The sequence below is a fragment of the Acomys minous genome (assembly GCF_964271855.1).
Source record: "Acomys minous genome assembly, chromosome: 2".
Classification (NCBI taxonomy): domain Eukaryota; kingdom Metazoa; phylum Chordata; class Mammalia; order Rodentia; family Muridae; genus Acomys; species Acomys minous.
In genome coordinates this window covers 106,280,109-106,307,229 of record NC_140484.1, presented here as the reverse complement: position 1 = coordinate 106,307,229, position 27,121 = coordinate 106,280,109, and the positions used below count along the sequence as shown (strand labels likewise).

At 47.5% G+C, this 27,121-nt stretch overlaps 1 long non-coding RNA gene across 1 annotated transcript in view; it reads left to right on the top strand.

The window, feature by feature from the left end:
* The first annotated feature begins 5,199 nt into the window (after nucleotides 1-5,199).
* LOC311593085 overlaps nucleotides 5,200-27,121 on the top strand; it is an 81,306-nt gene continuing 59,384 nt past the window's right edge. The window contains exons 1-2 of the long non-coding RNA XR_014777592.1: nucleotides 5,200-5,254; nucleotides 13,473-15,678. This is a non-coding gene — a long non-coding RNA (uncharacterized lncRNA). The remainder of the gene's footprint in view (nucleotides 5,255-13,472; nucleotides 15,679-27,121) is intronic.

The following is a 27,121-nucleotide window of genomic DNA, read 5'->3' as shown; positions in this document are numbered from 1 at the left end:
ACTGATATAGTAAGCCACCCCCAATCACCTAATCCTCCTTTTAATTAAAAATGGATTTTCCAAGGGGAAAAAAAGGCCCTTATATTTGTCACACTTAAGTGCCTGCTTAGGGAAGGTATTGTGAAAAGTATTAGAAACCTTGAGATCAGTATCTATTTTATGATCAGAAAAAAATGGTCTTTTGTACATTTCTGACAGTTATGCAGAGGACTGTTCAAGCAAGCTCATCACAGCACTGTAAATAGAGGGCAGTTGTTTGCAATGAGTTTTTCCTTAAGTAAGTGTGATCTTTGTTTAAAAAAAAAATCTGTGGTTCTCACCTAGCGTGGCTGTTGAGAGGATTTTGAATACAGTTATGTAGCTGCTAGCGATGAAGGGTCTGTTTTCCATGCATATATGATAACTTGCAGTTGGCCTGCCTTTCCCCTCCCCCTCCCTCTTCAGTCTGTGAAAGCATGACCACAAGTCATGTACATAAGAACCCATGGACACATTTGGACAGTTCAGATTGTATAAATACAATCTATACTGCTCTTGGGATCCTTAGTTCTTAGAAACTACTTTTTAGGAGAGAGAGAGAGAGAAAGAGAGAGAGAGAGAGAGAGAGAGAGAGAGAGAGAGAGAGAGACAGACAGACAGACAGACAGACAGACAGAGACAGACAGAGACAGAGACAGACACATAGAGAGAGAAAGAATAAAGAAAACTTTACAGGGCGTGCTGATTTAGGAAGTGAACTATTTGTTTTAGTCCCCTTTTCTCTTTTCCTGGTTTGGAAAGAGCTCAGTGCTGGGAACTTGCAATTTGCTCTTATTTAGACTTTCCAAGCTGCCCTCCCTGACAATAGTTTTACCACGTTGTGGTTTAATCTTAAAATGAGGGAGGGGGCTGATGACAGAGGTGAAAGAAAATGGATCATTTTGCCAAGTGCTCAGTTTCTGATGCTCAGTTCTGTTCCATACATGCAGACCTGAAAACTGCCCGATTTAGGCAGAGATTCCCAACTGACCCTCAGCTTCTCTTTGTAGATATATAGATATATAAATATGAACATAAGTATGTTTTACAGCACAGCATCTGACCTGTAGATGGAGGTTTTGTTGGTTGTTTATTTTCCCCTCTTGCAAGTGCTATCCATGTGAGTGTGTGAAGTTTCTCAACAAAGTAAAACATAGGCCCTTTTTCTTGTTTGTTTTGTGTTAGCTTATTGTAAACAGCCATTTGTTGTAAATTATTATTGGCATTAAATTATAATTTATGATTTTCAAAGCAAAAGACATTCCCTGTTTTATTATGCCTTAAAGTATGTGTTCTAGACGTTGAAAAAAATCTCTCTCTTACTCTCTCTAAGTTTCAGCGATGAGCTTGGGGGTCTTCGAGGCACAAAAAAAATAGGACCCAAAATTTTTCAACTGGTTAAAATAAAACCCCTTGTATACGTTTAGAGTGGCCGGAGGAGGATCTGTTTAGAGTCTTGAGTTCTGTTTAAGTTTATTGCATTTAAAGAAAGTTTTTCTTTTCACGCTGAGTTAGAACAAAAGATCTTTACTGCGACTGAATTAGACAAAAGACTAGGGCTGGGACACAGCGAGTGCGTTCTGTGTGAAATTGACGAGATCTTTAAAAAAAAAAAAAGCTGCTAAACATGGCGACTCTTTCCCTTTAAGTGTCTCTTTTTCCTTGCTGTTTTTTTCCCTCCCTCCTCCATCTGATCTGAGCTTGCTTTATTTCTTTTCCCAACCCCACTCCCCCTCCTCCTGGCGCTCGGTGGTGTGAGAGACCCCAGTTAGACGCGAAAAGCAACAATGGTCCGAGGAGAGAGAGGGGCGATCGCTCCTTCTTGCCACTTTCAAATAAACCTGGGAGAAGATTGAGCTTGCGGGAAGGGGGGGGGGGGGGCGTTCTAGCCGGTTCGCAATCTCCCTGCCACGGCCTTTTACGTAGAGCTTGGTCCAGGCGGAGGGGGAGGGGGAAGGGGAGGGGATGGGGGGGGGGGCTAGAGGCTGGGGCTCAAAGTTAGCGGGCATCGTCCCGGGCTAGGTCTGGGGCGAAGGCCTAGCTTAGCGCCAGGGCGGGCGGCGGGGACAGGGTCCGGAGTTGGCAGCGGCTGCGGGGAAAGTGCCTGCCCCCCACCGCCCCCGCCCCCGCCCCCGCCCCCACCCCCACCGCCTGCGCCACAGTGCTCCGCAGGAGCCCGGGAAAGTCCGGGGTGCCGAGAGCGCCCAGCTGCTCTCCCGGGACGTGCACCGAGCGGCTACGGGCGGGAGGGGGAGGGCAGGGGCGGGGGGCGGTCAGGGGGAGCTCGAGCGTGTGAAAATTCTGCCTGTAAGCTCGCTTTTGACTTGGTCCTATGAGCTGAGCCAACATGGCGTCTCCCATTGCACCGCGAGCGCCGGCTGCCAGGCACCGCACGGCCGAGTAATAGAAAACACATTGGTTACCAAAAAGAAGGAAGAAAAAAGGGGGGGTAGGGGGAGGACTAAAGGCCAATCGGTCTGCAGGCAGAAATCTCTCTTTTAAACTCTGGCTGGCAAGTGAGAGCAGTCCTCGTTTATTGTGTAATTAAAGCAATAGCGTTTGCAGGAAAAATGTTGGTAACCCAGGACTCTAACCCCTCTTTTTTAATTTACCCCCCCACCATATATTCAGGAGAGTTAATTTCATGCACTCTCTTCTTCCAGAACCAAATGAGAAGAATAAAAATCGGTATCCGCAAAAGTGGATTGAATGGTATAGGGGGAGGGGGAGAAACCAGTATTTACAGACCTGGGTCAGTTCTTCCTGCTTGTTAAAGCTGTGGCTGCGCTGAACTTGAAGCGGGCCTGGGACCCGCTAGGGAAAGGGTAAAAGCTGTGAACCTCGCCTGACTGACATTGGTACAGCTTGCTGCTTGCTCATCAAAGTTGTGGGGAAAGGTGGCTTTGATAGAATAGAATCAAGAAGGGGCCTAGGCCCACTTCCAAGAAGGATGCTCGCAGGACCCAGTTACGTGAGAGCCCTCGTGGACGGTGTCCGTGGCTGCCGCGCATCTTCAGAGAGATCTTTCTCTAGTAGGTTTGAGAGCAGGCAAGGACTGGCAGAGTCACAGACTAACTTCCCAGAAAGTACCCCCCAGGCCTCGTCAGAGACCCTCGTTTGGGACGTATTGGCTCTGGCTCGATGGGAGAAATTGTCTTCTCTCTCCAGTTTCAAACCTAGCCTGGGCCTGGGGACCCCTATCAACCACCTGGGAGGGAAGTGAAGTACTCTGAATTCCAGGCCCCGTCAAGATTTATTGAAGTTGGGTTTAAAAAAAAAAAACCGTGCTTCAGATGATTTTTTCCCATTTTCTCAGATTTCAAAGGCTCCCTGCAGTGCGGCTGCCTAATTAATGGTGAAATTCAACTAAATCTAATTATGCAGTAATTTTAAAGCAGTTAGTGCTGGGCGTTGGTTTGTAATAGGACCCCGGTTTTTTAAAGTTTGTTGACTGTATTGGTTTTGGAGAAAGCTATCTTTTATATAGTAAAGAAAGATGGGGAAGAGGGTCCCTGCTCAGAAGGGGAGGGCTCAGGACTGTGTGCCATCCCATCTTCGTCCCTAAGCCCTGCTCAGTCTTCTCTCTCCCTCTCTCTCTCTTCCCTTGTTTTCTCTTTCATGCTCCAGCTAAAAAGCTGAGTGAGGTGCTAATCCATCAAGCAGCCCCAGTTTCCTGGTGAAACAGGAAAGGGAGAATCTTCCCTTTGGAAACACAAAGGGCCAGACTGGTATGGGTCCTCTTGGATGCATCCGCAAAGACTTGAAAACAGGGAAGGGACTCTCAACTCCTCTAATCCAGAGCAGATTTCCTTCCCCCCCCCCCTGCATCCTTTGTCGTTAATGCGCAAAGCTGACTCTTGGAGTTATAAATCTTATCATCCTTCTGATAACACACTTGTAATAAGTTAGCATCCTATTCAACTCGAATTGTAAAACTGCCTCATTTAATATGGCATATGTGCCATTAAAACTCCCCCTCCCCTTTGCCTTGTGACTTGCTGGTCTGGCCTTGGGGATAGTAAGGTGATCTATACTACTGGGCCTGTGGGGTTGGGCAGATGAGAAGGAAGGTGTGAGAGATGGGTTCCAGGATTCCAGCTCCAGATCTTAGGCCAGGATGAGAGATCCCCAAGGCAAAAAAGGCTTAGGGAGTGGTGTCCTTCTATGCTACCCCCACCCCACTGCCCCCTGAAAATGACATTCCTTGAAAGAAACATGCTTGTGATTAGCTAAGCAAACACATGTGCTTTCGGAGTTGGACCTTCGTTAATTAGCTGAACAAAGGGCCGTTTTGCTTTTTACCTTTTGCTGGGAAGAGTGTGTTATTTCAGGAGTGTCGCTGGGCTCTCCTCTTTTCAATTGCAGCCACGACGTTAATTTTATTGGGATTACTGATGGGAAATGAGGTGGCGTAGGCTTCCGAGAGGAAAAGCTTGATCATTACTCCCTTTGGAACTATATTTTTCCACCCAACCTCCTGCTCGTGAGGAGGGGGTGGGGGGGGCGAACTGTACAGCAAGTTCGGAGCAATTGGAATCAGGCTCGCAGTACGCTGATTTCGGTTGACAGAGCGTGTGTTGAAGCTGAACTCTATAATTTGCGCTTCTGTTCCTTTATTAGAGGCCTGGACAACGAACTAATGAGCTTTGGCCCAGTACAATGTCACTTGTATTTATTTTCTTATAGCAACTTTGAGATAGCGGAAGTGCCCCTTACCAGGAGTCAGGGCCGGCTGAGAGTTCGGTCTGCTGCTATCCGGGTTGGGGTCGGGGCGGCTATGTCCCTAGGGAGTGAGGACCAGCTGAGAGCCATCGTGAGTCTGTCCATGCAGAGGCATCAGAGCCATTAGGGCAAAGCCTTTGCGGCTCTCTGGGAAGCCTTAGGCCTTTTAATGGCCTAGGAACACCTTCAGACTCAGCTCTTTCAGAGTGGGAATGGGTGTTGGAGGGAGGCCAGGCAGGGACAAATTCCCAGTTAAGAAGAGATGGTCTAAGGCTAAGAGCGGGCATTGGGAGTCCTTTTTGGTGCTGGGCAGAGAAGGGATCCTGCTTCCCAACCTGCCAGGCCAAAGAGCCCTATAAGCCACGGGGGGCGGGGGCGGGGGCGGGGGGGGGGAAATACCCTGCTGGGTGGCAGAAACATTTTCTATGGCTGAAGGCCTAGCCTAACTCTGCTCTTATCTTGTTGGGAGGTGTGAGGCAGAGGATGTCCTAAAGGGGTTCATAGGACTCTGAAGGTAAGTCCCTCCCATTTCTTCCTAGTTTAGCTGAAGAGACCTAAAGTGCGGCACTGACATCCCTTGTATTCTGGCAGAGAGTATAGAAGACCCCCATGCTGGAACTGGTGGGGACAAGGAAAGGGAAACACGCCGCCCCCCCCCCCCAGCTGCTAGAGGAGTAGATGCTTCTTTCCACAGCCTGAGACTTCCCGTTGCTCTCGCCTTGCACCTTGCCTCACCAGGCAAGCCTTGTTAATAATGCCCAGGCTCGATGGCCTCCCCCCCCCAACCCCCCCCCCCCGCCCTCATCTCTCCACGGTTCATCCCTCTGCCTTACCACCCCTCCCCACCTCTTCCTTCCTTCCTGCAAATGGGTGTTAACGTGGGTCTTTATGTTCTGTCTATAACTAGGATGTAATCACGCGCCCCATGCCTCTCTCTAAAAGCATTTAATAAATGTCTATTAAAGCGCTACAAATGTAAGATGAATTTAGTGGCGCTGCTGCCTCCCTGAATCCAAACGGTAATGATGGATTTATCAACGGGGATTCGCCTTCAGCACAGCGAGGGAGGTTTACTCAGCAAATATGTCGGGCGAGCACCCACCCAAATACAATCATTTGACCCCCTGCGGGCGTTAGCCTCCGTGCCCCTTCCCGAAGCTAAGCAGACAGGTCAGGGTCGTTGGGGCCAACTCCTGACCGACTGGGAGGACCAGAAGGGAGATCTCATCCATCTCCTGGTGTCTCCCCCACCCCCATCAAAGGCCCTCTCTCTCTCTCTCTCTCTCTCTCTCTCTCTCAAAGTGGGGGTGTATCTGGCTTACAGATTTGTAGGTGGAAAGTGGGGAGTAGCGGTTCCAGAGGAAGGGTGTGAGGTGTCATGGCTTTACTCTGAGACATCAGTGAGTGCCTAGCATTCTTGGTTTGGTAGAGATTTTCGAATTGTTCCGGAATCTGCAATTGTAGAGCTTAAACATCCTGGCTTTGAAGGGATTATAAAGGCCTGGGATCCTGGCTGGGCACTATTATTCTATAGAGTCACAGCTCTAGGAGGACAGGTGATTCTGGTCTTCAGGCTCTTGGAGAACACCCATCCACCTAACCCCTGACCCACTGATCCTACCTGGGGTAGCCTTCAAGAGTGAGGCAAAACTTCCAGACCTCTTCCACTTAACTGATGCTGTTCCTTTTAAACTGTCTTTGCCCACCTGACCATTTTAAACGTCTCTGGACCATGGATTTTCATAAATGGGTTTGAGTTGTAATCCTTTACACCCACTATCCTTCCTTCTCTTTTTTACTTTCTTTCTTTTTATTTTTCCTTTCTTTTTCTTTCTTTCTTTTCTTCTTTCTTTCTTTCTTTCTTTTTTTTTTTTTTTTTGGTCTTTTCTCCTCCTCCTCTTTTTCTGAGGCAGAGGAAAGTGCTGACCTGTTCCACCAAGCCCAGTTTGCATTTGCTTTGGCCTCTGATTTCTCTTTCTTCTTTGGAAATTTCATTGAGATGTCTCTGTACTTCGCTTGTCAGTTATCTTTGTTCCTCTTAAATAAAGGGCTTTTAAATGGACTTATTGCTCCCAGCGTGGGTTCCTCTCTCTAAATGTTAGAAAATTGTGCCATCTACCCGCTATGCTGAGTACTGTCACACTCGGAGACCTTGGGGACCTCCGGACCGGCTTCAATGCTGCAGTGTCAGGGGCCGCTGCGGGCAGCAGGAGGAGGGGCAGCTCACGTGGATTTTTACTGCTCTCTGCCTGCAGCCGGCCCTCATGGCCCCGACAGGGCATGGCCCGCGACGCGCGGCCAGGGACTTGGCTGCAGCGCTTGATCCCGGACCAAATCACAGGCTTGGCGCCTGGGCTCTTCCCTTCGTCGTGACGCTGTTGCCCGAAGGGGCACCTGGGTTGACTTTAGATTGAGACAGCCAGCCACTCCAGGTCAGATAACAGAGGACAAAGGGGCGGACAGGGGCTGCCCGGGAGGAACTGGAGAAGGACGTCGCCTCAGCGTGCGGCTAAGGAGCTCTCAGTCGCGTCTGCAGCCCAGTCAACTGCATGGAGACTGACTGGGGCTACAGGAGAGCGAGGGCTACTTGAGTGGCTTTGCGAGGCTCTTGGCCAGGGAACTCCTGGCCCTGTAGTAGGGACACAACTTTGAGATCTGTTCTAGTACTTTTCGAAAGGGCCAAGCTTCTTCCCTTGAGTGGAATGCGGTCTAGATAGAACCGTCTAAAGAAGTCAGGTATGTAGTATAGGCTCTCTTTGCCAGGACCTCTCCGAAGTGAAACACCACCCACAACTGCAGGTTATTTTGAATGAGTTAAAATGGATTAACAGTTTAAATTTTACTATGTAGTTACCTCTTTCGGATGCCCCCCCCCCTTTTAAAAATTTTTTTAACCCATTTAGAGTATTAGCTAAGTATTTTTAAAGTGTCAGCTGAGTATTTATGCTTTTGGGGGGGGATGTCTTCTATACGGTTTATGACTTTTACTACATGTTTCCCACTGTTCAAGAAATGGAGTTTTAAGCAACATACAATTAAATCTATATTGCTGTTTGGAGGAGAGCCAAGGAACTCGGCAATCAATTAGTTTAGATCTTTTGATACTTGTTGCTAAAACACAAGTATAAAACTACAACCTCCGGGGCTAGTTGCTCCCCTCCTTTTTAAAAGAAGGTGGGCTAGCTAATAAGTAATACATAAGGAATGACAATCACCCTGCCCCCAGTTTATCTTCTGAATTTTTCTGCGATACTCAGATTTTTCCCCTCCCTGCCTTAACAGCAGTTTCTTGTCTTTTGTTTTTAGCTCTTGTTTTAGGTTTTTCTTAATAAAGTTACCTTTTATTTGTATTATTTGCAAATGATTTTCCATTCATTACTTCCCTCCCTCCCGTCTTACATCAAGAAGTGAAACTGTTTAATATCCACTACAGTACACTGTTTTCCAGACAAAGACAAAATTTATTCTTTACAATCAATGCAAAGTGAGTGTGTCTTATTTCTCTCTCTCTCTCTCTCTCTCTCTCTCTCTCTCTCTCTCTCTCTCTCTCTCTCACACACACACACACACACACACACAGCAGTTCACCTACAGTGAGTAGAAACAGCTCCTTCTGTCAAAGTGCCACCATTTCTGTCTCTGGGGCAGTCCCTTAAGCTACTGGTAGTCTCTTTGCCTTGGCCCTGTTCCTGAGGACAGAGGGGTGTCTATCCAGCCCTAGGACAAAGAGGAGAGGCCATGGGGGGTGTCTCCATGGCTCATAGGTGGCTGCAAAAGCAAGCAGATAGCAAGTTCTGAAAAGAAGGGCACTCATATATTTTTTTTTTAAATTCTTTCCCCTCAGCACTTTCTTCTTATTGCTCCCCTAGACTCTTAGGGGTGGGGTTGGGACAGTACATCTACATTGTTGCCCCCTTCACCAGCCTCACCACTAGTTAAGAAGCGCCATTAACTTCAGGACAAGCCAGGCGAAGGCTGAACTGTCACCTCCTCCAGGATGAGGTGAACATGCTTTCCTCTGTAAAAAGGTTTAGAACCAAGTGAAGTGTCTGGGCAGAGTGGAGTGTCCCTAATGACCTTCAGAAGTGTTCCTTTTCTTCCCAGGGAGGGAGGACTCCATAGCAAGTGGGGCTTTTGCTTAAACCTAGGACATTAGCCTAGCGGGTCACAGCTCCCCTCACCCCAGTAGATTTCCCCCACTGATATGACCACAGAAAGCTTCTGCCCTAATTGCCAGAAGGTCTGGGAAACATTTTCTCTGCGCTAATTTTATATTTCCCCTTTTCCCCTTCCAACATTAAACATAATTTTGCGCTGTCATTGTCACTAAGATTGCGGTTTGCTGATGTCTTTACTTGGAAACAGGATCTCCTTGCCTTCAATAAGGAGTTGTCCCTGGCTTAACCAGTCGCTTCTTCTCCAACTTCTGGTGTGTGTGTGTGGGGGGGGGGGTGCCATGAAGCAGAGAAAAGGGGAGGAAGAGAAGGAACAAGGTAGCGTCGACAACAACGACAGTCAGAGACCTAGGATTCCAAAGCCTCTTTCAGACAATGGACGTAGACATGCCTTTAGTTTAGTTGCTGGCATTTTGTTTAACAACGACCCCCCCACCCTGTGTGTAAAACAGGGAACCACTTTTAAGAATTTCCCATTGAACTTCAGTTTGTTGGTTGGTTTCAGTGTCCTTTGTCTTCACCATCTCTTTTTACCAGCACCACCCTGAATGCACTAAGTTCCCTCTGACCAGGCAAAAATTCTCTGTCCCAGTGCTAGTGCTCCTAGAAAGGAGAATCCATTTGTCCCTCACACGTTCTCACTGAGGCCCAGTTGTCAGAATCCTTAGGTGGTAGACTAGAGGGAAAGGGATAAAAAGCAAAGTGATTTCTCGGCACTTCCCTTCGTCTTGGAGAGGCTCTGAGCTAGAAGGAACCGAGACAGGTTTGGTTTGTTCTCTGCTCCCAACTGCAGAATGGGTCCCTGTGTATTTGTTTTCCCTTTCTTTTGCAAAGAGCTGCGTGTTGCTCTCTGCTGTCCATATCAGTAGCTCAGAGCTGGTTTGTACCAAGGCTGGTGGGTTTCAGAGTGATTATCTCATTTCCCTGGTGCAGAGAGAAGCTGCTGGCAGTCCCTGGATCAGACATTCAGCAGAGGGCCGGTGTCAGGGACCCAACCTGAAGGTTAATTTCCTCTCATTAGCATCTCCATAGTCTGCTCCGATTCAGGCTGCTGTTTGCTGTTTTCTCGAAGCTTAGTATTGCTTGGATATTTATATTCTCTCTCCCTCTCTGCTTTTCTCCCTCTATCCCTCTCTCCCTTCTTCTGTCTCCTCACTCTCCTTCTTCTCCCTTCCTCCCTACGTCAATCCCTTATCCTAAAAACCCAATTCATCAGGTTCAGACCAATTTGCCTGTTTTTCTCCGGGAGCTCCTTCCACCATCCTAACTTTTTTCTCCACGCGTATCGTTTACAAACACATTCTGGTTTATCTGAATTAGTTCGTTTTTTTTTTTTTCTTCTTCCCTTTTCTACATCCCCTGTCTCCTTTATTCTTTCCATAATTGCTCGGAAATGCAAAAGATACAAAATGGCAAAGTGGTGGGGTGGAGATGATCCTAGCTACCTGGAGAGGAGCTGGAGGTTTGCAGCGACAGTGGAAGTGACAAAGGAATGTCCATGTGGTTTGAGTGAATGAGTGTGTTTATATGTCTCTTCCTTGTGCCTTTTGAAGGCTTCTCTGAACTGCTTTGATGCTGACTCCACTGTGGTATTTGCCAAGCCAGTCACAGCAAAGGAACTCAGAGTTAACCTCTAGATGAAGTGAATCTTTTCAGTTAGAGACCAATAAATCTCTATTTCTAGCAACCTTTTGTTGGTCCAGCCTGGACTTGGTGAGGCAAAACTGGTGCTTATGATAATGACCAGATAAAGTTTTCCAAAGACTATTTTTCTTTCCTCTTGTCTAAAAAAAAAAAAAATTGAAAAATTCCCCCATTTAACAATAGCAACCAAAAAAAAATCAACAAAGTAGTTCCTGCTCCTGTCTGTGCAGAAAGCTGAGGATTTCTTAATTTTGTTTGTTTGTTTGGTTTTTTTTTGCTTGTTTGTTTTTTTAAACTGGGAGTCGGTTGATTGAAATGATTTCTCAAACTACAATGCTCAAAACATTTACTTTTTCAACAAGTCTTTATTTTGGAATGTGTTTTTGGTGAGGGGGGTTGAAACCATCCAATCAATGTAAAACATGTACGTGTGTGTGTGTGTGTGTGTGTGTGTGTGTGTGTGTGTGTGTGTACAAGAGAGCCCTGGGGTCCTGGGAGAACTGTCTAGGACCTAGAAGAGAGCTGATACTAAACATACGAAAGCCTGTTGGGTCTTTAGGGATGGAATTTGGGAAAGAGATTGCACAGGTCTGCTCCTGGGCCATAAAGAAACACATTGTTAAGGACAACACCATAGACAATGACCTGAGCTCTGCCTGGGAGTCAGGTCTGAGTTAGGCTGTGAGGTTATACTGCAACCGCACTGTTCATTTTGATGGTGTTTCTGGGCCATTTGAAACTCAACCTTTAGCCAGCTCCTGGTATATGGTTACAGAATTTATTTTCTGATTTATCAGCCCTCCCTTTGTATTTTCTTTATTTCCTGATAGCTTCCCATGGGGTTAATCTCCTTTCTCTCTCTCCTCCTTTATCTTATATGTTCCAGTTTTGTTGCCCCACAATGTAGAGGTTTTTTTTTTTCTTCCTGCCTCTGCTGATCACTCATTTGCTTCCTTTCTTTCTGCATCCTTAAGAGACAGAGGGAAATGAGAAAAATAGCAGGGGGATTTCCAAAAGGCTCCTCTCTGTGTTATTAATTACTCTTACAAGGCAGGCGATTCTTAACTAATAACAAAGTTGTAAATTACTACTAACTAGAAGATATCTCTCATTTGTCAGCTCTGGCTGATTTGATTAATCTTCCACTCTTTAGAATAATTCCAGGCTGCACTTCCAACCAACTCTACCCTAGGATAGGAGCCTTTCAGGACCTTGCTGCCTATCCTAGGCCCATGGCTTTGACTAGGGGGTGGGGGTGGGGGGAAGCAGTCAGCAGAGAGGGCACAGGCAAGGGTACAGGAGCTGTATCTGCATGTGTGTCTGTATCTGTACATGTAATTTGGAAAACATTATTAAGGGGTGTAAGTATATTGAAAATAACAACAACCACAACAACCACCACAACCAAACCAAACCAAAACAGCAACAACAACAAAGCAAACCATGTTTCTTAGGTCTCTTGAGAATTCTTTAAACACCATATTCAACGCTAGAAGGCAGACCTACTCTCCAACACCTCTGTCACCACCAGTCACGCAGACTAAGGATAGATAATCAAGGCCAAAGGACCTCAGAGATGGAACAGAGATGGGAAAGAGGTTGCATTTTCCCACAGTCCTATTGCATCCCATGATAGTATCCAGAATGCATTTTATTAAAAAAAAAAAAAAAAGTAAAAAAGGCTACCAATAGCTGCTGCCTCAGTACCTCTGGAGTTTTAATCTTAATTATATTATTAAGTGAAGTGCCGTTCTGTCAGGGCATTAGACATGATTTATGATGTCTGCCTATTAAAGGATCGATTGTAAATATCACTACTATCACCTATCAATATTCTCAAGCCCAGGGTGTTTCTCACATCGGGTTATTTGTGGTAGCAGAATGATAGACTATGGGAAAAGACTACTTTTTCTTTTCAGATCTGGGTTTCCAAGTGCAGCAGGGAGAGAGATGTGTAGAGCCAGCAACCTTCCAAATTCTTACATCCTGCCCTCCCTGCCCCCAACTCCTTAATGCTAAAGCCAGTGAGTTCTCCCTGGGGGCTGGTAGTGAAAGAGAATACAAGGTCTTTTTTTTTTTTCCCAAGAAGTAACGCCTGCAGGTCGATATCAGGGGCAAGCATTTCCTAGTTGCCAGGTGATTTGCTATGAGACAAGTAAGGGGAGGGGGAAACAGCAACTAAGTAAGGGGACAAAACAGCCCTTTATAGGAGGATGGATGGATGGATGGGTGCTGGGGGCAGATTTTATTTTTTCTGGAATGGATGCCTGGCCCTGCCTATGCTCTGGGACTCGGAGGTGTTCAATTTAGGGAATCAATAAAAGTTCTCTGCTCCTTTGCACCCCTGCTTCCACCTGCTCCTGCTGCCTCTGCAAAGGTGAGACACAGTGTCTGGGCCTGCTGGAGCCAGCCCACTCAGGTCTTTTGTCTCCTGGTGTTTTTCCACACTTGGGGGGGCGGGCATGCCATAGGCACCACCTGGTTATCAGCTAGTCTCTGGCCCTCAGCTTTAGGAAGATGGAAGAGACAGCCAAAGAATAGAGTAAAACTCTGTGTCCCCCTCAGGCTGGAGGCTGGAGAAACCTAGCAGGATGGGGCCTGAAAAGGCCTATGTGTACAAAGGGGCTGTCTGGACAGTGGCTTGTGTCTTAGCCTAGGCCCCTGGCCCTGGCCCCTTGCTTTGTTGGGCATGCACCAGAAGGCAAGCACTGGAGGCCTGTCTCTGGCTAGTCACTCAGCAGAATCAGTCATTTGCCCCTGGCACTCAAAGGAAGCTTACCTACCTTGGAGCAAAGGCAGGTCCGTACACCTGGGCAGTTGGACATCCAAGATATGGACCTGGCCTCTGGGTGACTAGCTATTTCCACCTGACCACACCAGGATACCATGGCCCTCACCAGCCTTTCCTTTCAGAATTCCAGCATGAAGAAGAAGGAGGAGAAGAAGAAGAAACAGAAATACAATTCTGCCTTTCTGACTCCCTGGCCTGAGGCTTGGAGCTCCAGTTGTCAGGAAGAAACTAGCATTCCAGGTGGACATGCCTTGGGTCTGGATCTTCTTTGATGCCCATAGCACCCTGCTGCCCTGTGCTGGGCAATGTGTCAAGCACAGGAACCTTGACCTAGGCCTCACTAATCTGGTTGCCTGCTTCAATGGCCTTGCTTCAAGGCCTACTCTTCTTTGGCCAGGACCATTTGTTGTCAGGTCTGGAAGTGACCCAGATAAGGGCCGTGGTGGACACACTGAAAGAGTAGTCTCAATAAATATAGCTGTCCTTTAAGCCAAAATTAGGCACATCTATCTTCCACTGTATGCAACCTACACACACACACACACACACACACACACACACAAACACACAAACACTGCAGACAAGCCACCATGCTGGCAGGTCCCCAGACCTATCTTTACTCTGTCTTGGGGAGACTGATTACTGGCTGCCTCTGGTTCTCCAATCCTCAACTCACAGCCACCAACTGAGCCATTCTAGAAGGAAGGTAGAGACCTTTAGATTCTCTCTTAGGGGGTTGGTACAGACTTGGCCTGCCACAGTGGAGTGCAGGGGGAGCCTGAAGCAAGTCTCAGCAGGCCCCATTGTGCCTTCCTTGGGTCTGCACCAAGAAAGGAAAGTTTTAGTTAACTAACAACTTTCTGGGAACGGGGCAATGAAGTTTCTGTTCAAAAGAGAGTGGGAGGGAAGTGCTACTCTCAAAAAAGAAGCAAAATCTGGCGTCCAGTCTACTTAACCCCCACCATCCAAAGGAATCCAGAGGCAACATATGAGCGAGAAGGATGAGGGCATCCAGGGGTAATAGAGACTGAGAGCTTAGCGACATTGAAAAGAAGCCATTTTCCTTCAGATTCCTTGGGTAAGCTGTCAGTGACCCTTCCTGGAGAACGGAGCATGGGAAATAGGAGATATAGGTACAATGTCCATGGTACCAGATTTTACTTATAGTTCGATCTCGAGAAATACAGTTCTGCCTCACTTTTCTTTTTATTGTCACATATATAATGCCATTATCATTTCAGGGCCTTTCAGCCCCTGTGGCTCCTGGGTCAGCTCCAGGAGCCACATCGAAGATGACAGTCACCATCTATGTTGTAGCTCACATGTAACCGGGTTCACACACTCCTCTTGCCTCTCTCTTACTTTTGCCCAGCTATTCGATACTTTTGGGTCTTGGTTCCTTTAAAAAAAAAATCACAAATTTTGCTAATGCGGACAACCTTTGCCCTATTGATCTTTAACCATTTTGTGGTGGGAAGAACCCAGGCACAGTGCTGGCAGTGCACTTCACAGCCTGCATTGTACCATAATCGCTAAAACCTTGCCCTAATTTTCAGGCAATAGATCTGGAGCCTAGGAGTCAGGAAGAAACCAGTGGCCCAAGGTGCTAGATAGAGGCTTTAGATGGATCGAAAATCAACGGGTTGGAAGAAGGATGAGATTTTTATTATGCCCCCATACCCTCACATGATCATGAATCTCCTGCTTCGATCTTTAAGAACGCGGGCCTTAGTTGTTTGCAGCATACCTCTGTAGTTTTCTTTTCTCTGGGCTAACAACCGCCCAGGCGCCCTTCCCTTAACCGAGGCACGCCACACACCAGGCATTTTCTGGCCCCCGGGAGGAGGCGCTGGTGGCCGGGTCGCCTCTCATTCCTCCCAGCCTGAGTGTTGGAGCCCCCATTCACAAAGACCTGCTTGCAAAGGACACACACACACACACACACACACACACACACACACACACACACACACACACACACACACTCACTCACTCACTCACTCACGCCCCACAAGCACTGCTTGGAGGGCAGTTTGATCTTGTCTCATTGGTGTCTCCGGCCTGAAAAGAAAATCGTTTGGGTAAACAGCCAAGCTTCCAGGCTTAACGCCCCGCTCCCGCCTCCGCCCCTCTGTCGCCTCCCGCCTCCCCCTCTCCCCTTCAACCCCACCCGCCACCCACACTCCGCTTTGCTGCCGGGGCCTCCAGCGAGCTCTGCGCGTCTGAGGGCTCCCTGGTTCAAAGGGCCGCAGCCCGAGGGGATGCCTTCCCTGTGTGCCCCGGGGTACAGAAGCAGACTGCAGGGCGGTGGGACCAGCCTGGGCCACGGTAGGAACCTCAAAACCTCATGCAACCTCCCTCCCCTGAGTAGCTGGTCCCAAGGGAGGGCACAGGGGAGTTCTGAGCCCGGAGGGACATTTCACCAAGATCTACCGGCAGGTGGAACAGGCTGGCACCCGCTGGCTGCTGCACTTGTGTGCTGTCCCATAGCCTGGATGGGTCATCCTGTGTCGCCCCACTACTTCACAGGCATTCGTCCATTTGTGTGCCCTAACAGGGAAGCGAGCCTTGAGTTTCTTTGGCTTCCCTGTGTTGCATAGATCCTTGGGTAATTGGTGACCAGGCCCCCACAGCTTTCAAAGGGCCTGAGTCCTGGAGTAGCCTTGAATCTAGTATTAAGTGGTTTCTAATGTTTGATCTTTCCCAAAGGAGAGTTCTTCACATAACTGTAAACATAATTGCTATTAATGTGCCCCCCCCCAAAGTGGTGGTTAAAAAGGTACCAGCTTCTCTCTAGCTCACTTAAGCAGAGAGAACCTAGAAATCGGAAATACTGATGAGATTATTAAGCCCGATTAAATGGTGATTCGCCCCCTTCCCTGTTCCCTAATGAAAATTGTCCCTCTTCTTGGAAGTTGTCTCCTCTCCTCTCTGCCTTTCTCCCGGTTGCAGGCTCACTCTAATCCAGGAGTCATTAGCAACACCCTCTGGCTGCATGTTTTGCATCGGATGAAACATTGTGGCGTAGCTGTAACACTAACTCTTGCACCGCATCTTGCGGTGGGAAATGTAATAGCAAGAAAATAATTTTTTTAATCCCCAGGCTTTAGTGTGTGTGTGTGTGTGTGTGTGTGTGTGTGTGTGTGTGTGTGTTGGGGGGGAGTGAGCTCAGAAAATATGTGAGGGGGGTGGAAGAGAAAGAAATGGAGAGAACAGGAAAGAGGGGAAAGTAAAAGTTTCCGATTTAGAACCTCCTCCAAATTGAAGGCCTGTAACTTGAAGTGCATTGTTTTCGGTGAATTCCCTCCCTTCTGTTTTAGTCTCTGCTCCTGATCACCACTCCTCAGTAGATGCTAGGGCTCTCTCTGGAATTGCCACTTAGCTTCCAGAAGCTGTCAGTAAGCATCTTCGGCCACAAGTTCGCATTCTTACCCCAGAGCCTAGGAACTCCGGAGAACCTGGCTCCCCCTCTGCAGCTAGCAGAGTATCCCTTGAGGGATACCCCTTAAGTACTGCTAAAAATCTGAGACCTCGTTCTAGTTTGGTATCCCAGGAACCTGTTTAAACCTAGTGGAAAAGGGGCAAGCCAGCCAGAAAACTAAACTGGCTATTTTCCTGGTACAGCCCTATAATTTCTGAGTGGGAGCCCTGAGAGCCTCCTAATCTGCTGCTTGGAGCATAGGTTACAACGAGGTTGAGCTCTCACTGGTCTCCTGCCTAGCTGCCTAGGGATCACCCTATCAATTCCAGGAAGTGCAAAGTTGCCTAAAAGGCTAAGTTTGGTTTACCCAGACAGAAAAATATGGAGGTTTAAATACCACTACCCTCTTCTCCCTCCACCCACAGTCCCCCAGACTGGCCATCATTTTACCTGTTGACAGACACTTTAAACACACACACACACACACACACACACACACACACACACACACACAGGGGCGGTTAAAAACTAAGTAAAACTATATTATATGGAAGTTGCATGTCCCTTTCAAAACAAATAAGCCACACAGCTCTTCACTGGGCCATAAACAAGCTGCTCCACATTCAAAACTGTGTTCAAAGTGGAAAGTGTGTCCTTTCTTATCACACTTGGCTCCGGGGTGAAAAGAAAATGAAACAAAGACTCACCATAGCATATCAGTGAGCTAATTTTCTGTATAGTTTATAGTCTGGCCCAGTGGATATATTTAAGGGTAGATAAACATCTTAACTGAGCAACTGGTTGAAACAAGGGCAGATAGCTGGTTGCACATTGGAGGAAAATAATGCCGTGTAATTCATAATTTCTGGCAGTTGCTACTTTTGTTGGTCTAAAGGTGGGCATGCTGCGGACTGCATTTGGTGATTATTTCTTCAGCAAGGCTGAAAATGGAGAGGAACCAGGCTCCAAAGGGCCAGCCACTGTCCTGGAAAAGCCTCTGTGATACCCCAGGGGATAAAATGAATGGATTTTTGTGAAAATCATAACCGGGAGGTTATAACTTCATAGGCATTGGCTTCATAGGAGACACTGGCATTGGCCACAGCTGAATAACTCAAAACACTCGGCAGCCCGAACTGGTGGCCTCCTGACAACATGTCCCATTCATTTTAATTTTTTTTTCTGCAAGCAGCTTTGCAGCTTAGGTGACTACCGTTGTTTAGTGAAATTATGCTTCTGTACTCTTTTCCATTGTGAAGCTACTTTGAGCTTTGTAGGTCACAGATGATTTTTTTTTCACCAGTTGGGAAGGAGGCCTGGGCATTTCAGCTTCTTTGCATATTTTAATAAAAGAAAATAACAACTGGTTAAGCCGAGGGAGAGTGGAAGGCTTGGCCGCGTTATTCCAGTTTCCGAAGCGAGGTGGCGCTCCAGGGCACTGCACTGCGACCCGGTTTCCGCAGCCGAGCAGTAGCTCGGTAGAGTTCGCTGGAGGAAGGCAGCAGTCCCCCAGCGTAAACGTTTGGTGCAGAGCCCAGGGTTGCTCAGACCCTCCCAGGCCTAGCAGTCTACTAGGGTAACAGAAGACCCGCGGTCATTTCTGGGGGCAAGCTGGGAGGACAGCTCCTCCAAGGTTCCCCGCATGCTCTACGTTGGGTCTTTTCTGGAATCCACAAAGTTCCAACTCCTGGTGGGACCGGAGAAGCCGGGTCCAGGACGCTGCAAAGGGACCTCGGGCTGCCAACTGCGGAGGGCTGTCAAAACTTACCAAGGTTTCCTCTCCATCCACCCATCTCTAGTGCTGGCACCCCTCCCACCATCAAAAGAAGAAGAAAAAGGAAAGAAGAGAGAAGGGATAAGAAGGGGGGGGAGGTCTGATGCACCTTACTTTATTTCCCAAACTAGGTCTTTTCCTCTCGATTTTTTTCTTTTCATTTTTCTTTATTGCCATTTTCTTCCCTTTTCTTTTCTGTAAATTTTATTCCCTTCCCTTCTTCTTTCGTTATGCAATGCTGAGGAGAGAGAGAGGGGGGGGGGAAGGGAGGGAGGGAGGGAGGGAGAGAGAATATCTGAACACCGGATAAATGGCCCCAAAGTTGAAGAAGCGATTTCGGTTTATTGCGTGGATTTCAATCCACACGGTTTCGTTTCCACATTGCTGCTACATTTCCCGGCATCAGGTTCATAAACTATAAGTTAAAGATGCGAGAGAGAAAATGCCCCTTATTCAATTAGATCCCTTTGGAAACGCTGATGGAAGTAACAGTGATGGAAGAAACAGTGGCCGCAGTTCTGTACTGACCAGCACTTCTGTACTATGGGAATTTCACCGTGGTTTTACAGCGGGTCTCGGAGGACCAACAATCATGCAAAATTTGTGCTCTTGGTCTGAAGCTGTCTTTTTAGCTTCTGGTCTACTGTATCCCCTGACTCAGGAGGCGCCTCTTCTTCCGTGGCCTTCATAACTGGCCTGTACTCTGTACCCTTCAGGCTGCCAGAAAACTTACCTTTCTTTTCATTTGGTTGCAAACTTGTAGCCTAGTTTAGCTTCTCTCTCTCTCTCTCTCTCTCTCTCTCTCTCTCTCTCTCTCTCTCTCTCTCTGTGTGTGTGTTTTGCCCCCATTTCACCCACTTTCCTAGAAATTTTAATGCAGAAATGGGATTTTTAAAACTCAATTTAGGATTCTACAGAAACTCCCAGGGTCAGGTCATTAGGAATGTTAACGGACGACCAAGAATTATAAACATGATCTGAAAGTCTCTTCCAATTCATTTCTTCAAGCATTTATTTGTGCTAAGTGATGAAAGGTGACAGTTGTGAAATAGACAGCTTTTAAAAATAATGATGTCAGATGAGCCTTTAACCTGTCGATTGCTATAAATCAACTTTGAAAAAGACAAATGGGGAATGTTATTTGGGCACCTAACCTCCAGCATTTGCTGTGCTCAGGTTGGCCTGTCAGCAACCCAACTCAGTGAGAGTCTGATCGGGATAATGGCTTTGGGGTGGAGGGTGGCGGGGGGGCGGAGATCAAACACCCCAAGATCCAAAGGGGAACACATTGGTGAGCCTGTATCCCTACTTGTACTTGAATACCAGTGGTGGATTTGGGCTACTGTAATATGTTCAGGCCAGGCAGAGGCCAGACTTTTAGGACAGTGGAGAATTCAGAGAGGTCACCACCAACACTCAAGGGACTGGATGCCACACTGTAGACGGATAGAGAGGAGATTGGGCTCCCCTTCACAGTCTGCCAGGGGCTTGGAAGACCCCTTGAATGTTTCCCTTTGGAAAAAAATTTCTGCTTTCTTTCTCTGTATATGTGTCTGTCTTCTCTCTCTCTCTCTCTCTCTCTCTCCCCCCCCCCGTGTGTGTGTGTGTGTGTGTGTGTGTGTGTGTGTGTGTGTGTGTGTGTGACTACATTTTCTCAGCCTGAAGGAAGACATAGTGTTCTCTGTGACATATACTGGTCTTCACAAGAAAAGAGAAATTGAGGGCCTACAGGTAGGAGGTGACAAGTGTCTGTGGGTTTGAGGACAGAGATAAAGGTTGCTGATTCTGCTCTTGTGCCAGCCAGGAGATCAAAAATGACTTCTGAACAAAGGCAAAACGATGGAGTGTTTTCACATGAAGTTTACACGAGCTCTTAGAGATATCAATTCTCTCCAATTCCATTTCAGCCACAGCAAGGCCTGGGCTGTCGGGATATGCGATGAGAGAGAAATACACCTAAGGATGAGGACTGACTTCTGCCCTCTCCTAGCTTCCCACCAATGCTGCTCAGTTTCTTAGTTCAACCCTGAGCCAGAGAGGCTGCCCAAGCCTCTGGCCTCTGCATCGGGGCTTTTACTGTCCTAACGCTTCCGGGGGTGGGGGGCACAGATGTTCTCACGGTTGCGCATTCCTCTGGCGCATCTTGGAGAAACATTGCCAACTAGTACGGTCCTGAAGAGTTGAAAGGCTGCTTGAGCGCCAGCAACAGGTCCGTGCTGACATCTCTCTCTGTCCTTCACTGCCCCTTTTCTCTCCACTCTCATCACTAGAGTCCAAGGGAAAAGGGGAGAGCTGCTTGCCCCTTTCCTCCTGGGTCATCCACAACAGCTCAAAAAGGCAACCATCAGATCGCGCTGTTTTCTTGCGGTAACCGCTTGGCTAAATGCTTCTAGTGATGGTCTTTTTCTGGGCACTCGCTTGGATCGAAGAGAGGATTTCATTGGAGGACAACACCAAAAAGAAACAACTAGAAAGTGGAAAGGATCATGGCCAGCTGGCCCTAGGATCCAGACAAAGACACCTACGTTTTTGGGTCTGTCCCTCTGCGGGCCGCCCATCTGCTCTTCCTGCGTGGAGATCTGATTTGGTCCTCCTGCACAGCCACCAGAGCCTCCAGATAGGAGGTCCCTTCACTGGGGACGCCAGACTGAGACTCATTCGAGGCCTGGAAAGCTCAGGTTCTAGCTGATTCTCTGGGTAAGCTGGAGCTGGAACCTAGCGGTCTCAACACTTGCAGGGAGCTGCTGTTGGGCCACAGCCTCGGCCTTCCCCACGGGAACCTAGACAGACCCGCGATCTAGGCTAAGGTAGCTAGGGCTAGGGTAGGCTCCTGGACCAGCCAGGTCGAAGCAGCGAAACAGCAACTTCCATTTCTTTTTTTCATCAGGGAGGAGGGAAATTCGTCGTCGGAGGTCGGTGGAGACTCCTCCTCCGCTCCGCCTGGAGGCAGCCGGAGCTCCGCTAGCGGAGCGTCTCCGCCCGCCCGAGCGTTTCCATAAATCAGGCCGCTGGCAGGCTGCTAATTAGCTCCGGCCGAAAAGAATGAGAGTTCTGTAGCTCACTGTGGGTTGGGAGTGGGGGCTCAGTAGGTGGGAGATCAGAATTTCCCAGGATTAACCGTGGAGATTCCTTGGGGGGCGGTATCTCAGCATCCCCTGCCCGCGCCACCTTCGACCACCGCCTGCCAGCAAAGGCCTGCGAGCTTGGGCCTCCTGATCCTGCGCCTCCCGCACCGAGCGCACCTCGCCGTTCGACCTGGCCCGCCCACCCACGCCGAGGCCCCCTCTCCTGCTCGCTGAGCAAGCCTGGCGTTAATTAACTCCCCCTTCACCCGGCGCAGTATCGGAAGACTTTCAAAACTCATCCCCAAGTGCTTCCTTCTCAAGCCTGAAGGCTGCGTTTGGAACAACCGGCAGGAAAAAAAGGGGGAGGGGGAAGGGGGGGCTGGAGCTGGGGAAAGGGTCGGTTACATCGGGATTTGAGATAACAAGACTTCCCTAGCGATTGTGTGGGTTGAGGGATGGGCTATTGTAACCCCATCGCTTCTCCCCCAGTGAAAAGGCAAGACGGTCAGGGAAGATTAAAAATAACATTAAAGTTGGATTATTGATTTCCATGTAAATTGCCAGCCGCGAGTGCTACTTCTGTTTATTTCTCTTTTCCACCCCCATGCTTCTTTAAGCCCTCTGGGCTCTGCGCCCTCGGAGCCAATCCCACCCTCCTAAGGGAAGAGACTCCGAGATGACATCACCAAGGAGAACAGCGGCCTCCCCGCCCCCGGCCCCAGGACCCTTAAGCGGAGATTGACAGGTGTCTCTCCCAGGGACAAAGCCTTCCAGGTGTTACTGTGCCAGTTTCTTTCCTCCTAACCCGCCCTCTTTACTCCCTAACTACTCTCCTACCTACCTACTCTTTTTTCAGGAGGCTCGCTCACACCCCACCCCCCAACTCGTTGCTCTTTGCGTCTGGGCACTGGGCTTCAGGTCCCGAGACTCAGGCAGGGAGCAGCCTCGGAAAGACCGGCTTGGAGTTGGTTTTATTTGTGCCTGCGGCGAGGCCAATCCGAGAAGTCAAAGGCTCCAGTGAGTGTCCAAGCGGTGACAGGGCCCAGAGCCGGGAAAGGGAGAACAAGCAAGCATTTTAAAGGAGCCAGCCCAGTCTCTGGACTTCTCTGTCTTCACTCGCTATTCTTTACCATGCACCCGTGTACACACACACACACACACACACACACACACACACACACACACACACACTATAGCAGACGCGAAGATAATCCCGCCATCTGGCAAACCCCAAATTTGGCGACTAAACTAGGAAAGCAACAGCGACTTCTCATCCGGAGAGTGGGTGTCTGGTCCTGCCCCACTCCCGGAGCTGGGGAAAGGGCACTTGGCTCTGCTTTCACTAGTCCTCAATCTCCGCAACATCTCTACCCAGATCTGGTAAATTTTGGGTGCTTTCTCTTCATCTGAGCAACTACTTAGGGATTCAGAAGCGGGTAAATGCAGTTGGGGATCTTCCGCCCATCATCAATGAACTAAAACCCAAATTCGACTTTATTACGTACAACCGAATGCAATTTATAGTTGGGCGTCCTGTTGGGGCGATTTAAATCGTTTGGTGATAAGATCACACTTATTAGATGTATTCAAAGACGTTGGGAATATATATATATATATATATATATATATATATATATATATATATATGCTAAATTGCCCAGTACTGGTGTGATAACTGTCAAAAGTTGGGCATCAAAGGGGCTAATAATATTCAGTTACCAGAGAAGCTGTCTGTCCAAATAAGAATATCTTAATTACAGCATCACAAAGGTAGAAAAGGGGTCGAAACTGAAAGGGGAGAGGTATTCAGCCTCCTCTTTTGATGCGCTATCCACATCACACGGATGCACGTTTTTAATCAGGCCTAGTCCGATTTCCTTTCCTCTCCACATCGGTTCTCTGAACTTTATAACTATATGTAAACACGGCGTCACTGAGGACATAATCTTCTTGGGTTCTTATTAGAAGAAATTTCCATCCTTTACCGTTCTAGATTAGGCGGTGGGGTCCGCTCCATCAATGAAGGGACGAAGGTTTCGCGGACAATAATGTGGCAATTGTTGATGGTTTGTGACCCATAAAATGTGGAGGTGACTGTTCTGGCTTTGGTATGTAATTATGCAAAACACTTTCCATAAAGACTTGCCATTCGATCTAATGGCAGTTCCTCTGGTCTATTTCAAAAAGGGAGGGCCCATGTACAGAGAGAGGAAAGTAACATTTGTTTTAACACAGGTTTTATGGGTGTGTATGGTGTGGGGGGAGATAAATACAAACACATCCTAGCTCTGCCCAAAGTATTTTTTTTCCAGTCAAATTAAAATAATTACGAGGGGTTTTAATAAGTTAATCATAGCAACAAGCCATCTAAACACGTAAAGGGGGTGTTAGCCCACCTTCTCTGGACCTGGGAGATGCTTCACAGGGGTGATTCATCCCCAGCGTCCTCGCCGGTGCAGTTTTGCCTCCATCTCAGCTCACTCACCAGAGCGACCTGTTGGGCTGTAAAACTCCCATCAGAGGCTGAAACTAGGGCAAGGGTGGCCAGTGTCTCCACCTCAGTGTCTTGTGGGAGGAATATTTATATGGCAGAGGGCATTTAAATACAGCAGTCCTATCTCAGGAAATATGGCCACCTCCTTTCCCTCTAGTGCCCCTGTAGCCCCAGAGTAGCAAGGCAGGAATAAATGTCCAGGGCAGGAGTCACTGATTTGGACAGAAAATTTTAAACTGAACACATTCCGGGAGGCACTGGCCCCAAGCTGGGCATGCTTGAAGCAAAGAAGATTTCCCCTGCACTTTCTGGGTTTTTTTTTGTTTTGTTTTGAGTAATAATAAAAAGAATCTAAAAGGCCAGGAGGAAAATAGGAGTGAAGTGAACTGGAGTGCCACCATTGATCCACAGCCAGCACGAACTATCGGTTAAAAAACAAGCTTTTTTTTTTTTCCTGGTGTGGAATTTGCCCCTACCCTGCTTGGAGACATGTTCCTCTTCCCAGTGCTAGGTATCAGGCTGTGAGTCCTGACTGACTGCAACACTGTGATAGTACATGAGTACTTGCAGACACTGGAGACAGAAGATTTTTTTTTCCAAGGGGAAAATAATGATTAAAAAGGAGAATCATCTAAATATCAAAGTGACACACAGGGAGACCTGGAAAAATATTTAAGCTAATGAAAAGCAAATAAAGAAGCTGGCACTTAGGCTGAGAAATTAAATATTATGTTTAAGATGGTGCTTTTGTACGGGCTTGGAGATTTCCGATTCATGTTCACATAATAAACACTCAGGTTTGTCATCCGGAGGTGCAAATCTGAAAGATATTCCAACAAATGAAGTGCTGGCAGCCGGAGGAATAAAGAGATCGGCCGCCTGTCAGGGGTCAGGCAGCCTGAGATTGCTTCTAGAGATCTTTTGAAAATTTCACAGGATTGAAGGCTTAGGGACTTCGCTGTGCTCGCATTTCAAACTCAGATCAGTGGGATCACAATCAAAAATAGAGGTCTGGAAAATTTTGATGTGAAGATGGCCATGGCTGTAGGGCTTCTCTCACTAGCCTCTCTCTCTCTCTCTCTCTCTCTCTCTCTCTCTCTCTCTCTCCCTCTCCCTCCCTCTCTCTCTCTCTCCAGATATCCTGACTATCCTGACATGACATGACTGTGATCTTGCAGGTGACAGGGTCATCAGAAAAGAGAGAGAAAACTACATCCTGGTCTCAGAACTTCCTTTTAGTAAAAAAGAATTGGGGTTCTTATTTCCAATAAAAGACAGAGCAACAATAACAGAAGAAAACTGATGATTCATTTCCAGCAAGCAAAGAAAGTTCAAAAGAGTCTTGGATTTTATAATTAATGACTAACTCCTTGTTTCTGGTTTTCTTTCACTGGGATGATTTCTCATTTAGTTTATACTCTGAGACTAACATCTATGTTGAAACTAGACATTTGTCAACATTGTCAACTCTATACATGTTCACATCTATGAGCATTATTGCATACATATACACTTAAACACACACACACACACACATATCCTCAATCCCTAAAACATTGGACTGTCTGACTTTTTATTTTATTTTTTAAAAAGGAGTAAATGCTTACTCCAATTTTGCCCCTCCCCCAAGATATCAGCATTTCTTGCTTCAAATAAACCAATTGTCCCTAGTATTTGGCTACCAGGGGAAAAATAATAAAAGAATCCACTGAGGCGACTTATAGAAAATAGAACATTCTTAGAAACTCTGAATAGGAGAAGCAAGGGGGATGGGTAGACAGCCAGGGGAGCAGCCAGATACCACCCTAGGAACAAAACTCAAACCAATCCAAAACCAAAAACCAAACCAAACCAAACCAAAAACAAAAACTGAAAATAAGCAGAAGTACTGGGACATTATTGTATATCACTGGGCAAACTTTAGGAGCCAAAAAGGGAACTAATTTAATATTGCATTTACTATTTTAACTTTCCCTGGCTACCTCAGGGAGATAAACAGGGTATTTTTGGAAACACTGTGAATTAGAACTGAGTCTTCTTGAGCCCCAAGCCATGACGCTCAGAAGTGAGATTTCTGTGTGTGTTTCTGCAGCATATTAAGTATTGAGAAGTGTGGAAGAGAAGACCTGGATTAAAAAAGGTATCCTGTTTTTTGAACCATGGATGCATGCAATTAATAATGTACATAGGTGGTGGTGCGTGGGGTAAAGGATAAGTGCAGAAATTACAATGATGAGTTTCCTAAATTCAAGTCTTTGAAGATTTGAATCCTGTTCTGGCCAAGGCAGATACCCAGGGTTGAGTTGCAGAGGCTAAACTGGACAGGCTGATTGACAGACTGGTCAGGTCCCATGTGCAAAGCAAAAGAGAGCTTGTCCCCTGGGCGCAATGCAATCCACACCCAGAGCTCAGCAAAGGCACTTAAGTTGGTGTCTGAGCCAGGGACCTTCGTATTGTAGAAGGTTCGAAGATGGAGATCAGATGTCTGTGGGAGTTGCGGCTACCCTCAGATCGTCAAATCTACTGTAGAAGAAGAGAAACTCTAAGTACAACTTGAACAGAGCCGCAAATGCAAGGAGCGGTGAGAAGGGACACCTCTAAGGCTCCCTGCCTTCCTCTCTCCCGCTGGGAAGAATGGCGGCACCCAACTGGGGCTTTGAAAAAAAAAAAAAAGATTGTGTCCCCTGAATTTGAAGAGGCTTTTCCTAGAGTTCTGGATGGGCTCTTGAGGTAGTAAATGGGCACAAGCAAGAATTTAAGGGAAGGAGGAGAGCTTGAAAGGGCCTCTTGATGGCCCAGGATCGCGTCCCCTCTCAGATCGCGTCCCCTCTCAGCTAAGGAAGAGACCGCGGCAGGCTGGCGGTAGTATAGCCCCAGAGGTCTTTCTGAGATTCCAAGCAAAATGAAAAGAGGCCTTGCAGGTAACTCTCTTTAAAGCAACAGCAAAACCCCTTGATGTCCCCCATCTGGTGGGTAACCTGCTTTGTTCACAAAACAGGAGTGTTTTGTGACCCACA